This window comes from Spinacia oleracea, chromosome 1 (assembly GCF_020520425.1).
Source record: "Spinacia oleracea cultivar Varoflay chromosome 1, BTI_SOV_V1, whole genome shotgun sequence".
NCBI lineage: Eukaryota > Viridiplantae > Streptophyta > Magnoliopsida > Caryophyllales > Amaranthaceae > Spinacia > Spinacia oleracea.
In genome coordinates, this window is record NC_079487.1 from 29,285,973 (window position 1) to 29,287,770 (window position 1,798).

The window sequence follows — 1,798 nt, forward strand, 5'->3', positions numbered from 1 at the left end:
TTTAATTTTTATTATTTGTTGAAAATCGTTTTAAATCTTAATTTCAGACTTTAATTTTAATTAGCAATAATCGTATTTAACTCGAAAATTTTAATTTCAATCGTAAAAATAAAATAAAATAATACTTCGAGTTTTATTTATTTATTTATTCAATTAGTTCTTTTATTTTTCTTCGATTTAAATTATAATTATTTTCGAATTATCTTTTAAAGCTTAATTAGGGAGTAAAAATTCTGAAATTTCTCTAGCAATTCACAATTTTCAAGATATCCTTATTCTCCTAAATAAGCCAAAGTTAGTTTGTCTCCTTCCTTCCCTCTTCTTCTGCTTCACGCAGCTCTTGCCCATGGAAGTCAAACTTCCCTTTACACTTGTCTCACACATTCTTACAATTTGATCCACGTATCTTTGCCTAACTCCCTTAGTCACCAGAATTGCAGGTTTTTCTTCACATTTGTCATTCCAACCTATCTTAACTGAGTCAATGAACACCAATTCACACTAGAAATAGCTCTCAAAATAGGAAGAAAATGAGAAGAATCAAACTCAAAATCGTGAGTAACAATCAGTTTCAACCTCATTGAATTCCAACAAAACTAAACACAATTCAATTTCACTTCCTGCTTTTCTGTAATTTAAACCACCACCACCAACGACCACCGTCTGCCTACCACCACCGTGACCACCAACAAAGCAACCACCTTCGACCACCACACCTCCCTCACCCTCTCCCTTCCACCACACGCACCCCCTGCCCTCTCCCCTGCTTCCTCTTTCCCCTCCTTCGGCGCGCCACCAGCGTCGCAGCCACCACACCAGCCCACTCCCCTCGCCTGGTCAACCCATTTCCCCCACACTTCCCGGCGAGCTACACGACCACCAATCGAAACACCCTTCTCCAAAACTCCCCTGCTTCCCCTTCGTTTTCGCACTCCCTCCTCCTCTCTCACGCTGCACCACCGCCGCGAAACACCACCCACCTGCACCGGCGTGACCTTGTTGCGCCGCCCGGCCGTCCGTCGCTCCTTCTCCTCGCGGCTCTTCCTCCCCTTCGTTGCTTCCTTGTTTCGGCCCCCCCTCCCCCTGTTCTTGACCCATTTCCCAGGAAACCGAAAGCAACAAAAAAAAAAAAAAAAGAGGAGAGAGAGAAAGCCAATCTCTAAATTTTGGAGCCTTGATTTGTTTTTCAAACCTAACTCCAAATTGGGCCACCTTTCATTTGGGCCTTGGGTAAGACTAAATCTGAATTTTCAGATTTTTAATTTGTCAATACTTATGGTTTAATAATTTTTACAAAATATTTACTAATAAAAACTGTTTATTATTTTTCAGATTTTATTATCAACTTTATGAGAATAAAGATTCTAGTTTTATTTATCAAAATGGAATTTAAACATTATTTACATGAAAATTTATTTATAAAATATATATGTATTTCAATTCAAAATTCGATTAATAATAATATTTTCTTTAAATGTCGAAATTATATTTTATTAAAATTCGTTATTTATTTCATTACTTATAAAATTTATGATTTATAAAATATTAAATTTTATAATTATTTATCGATCTAGTACTAATTCAATTATTTACTATTTTTAAAGAAATTGGACTCGGAGCTCAGGACGAACGAACCAACGAAAATCCTTAGCAAAATCGTGGAAGTGAGGTAACGGCTATTGCTAGTACCCGCAATCCCCTTATAAATATGATTTATGAAATTATAACGTTATGATTGAATTTATGAATTAAATGTTTTGATGTGTTTTATGGATTGTGGGATGAAATATGATTTGTT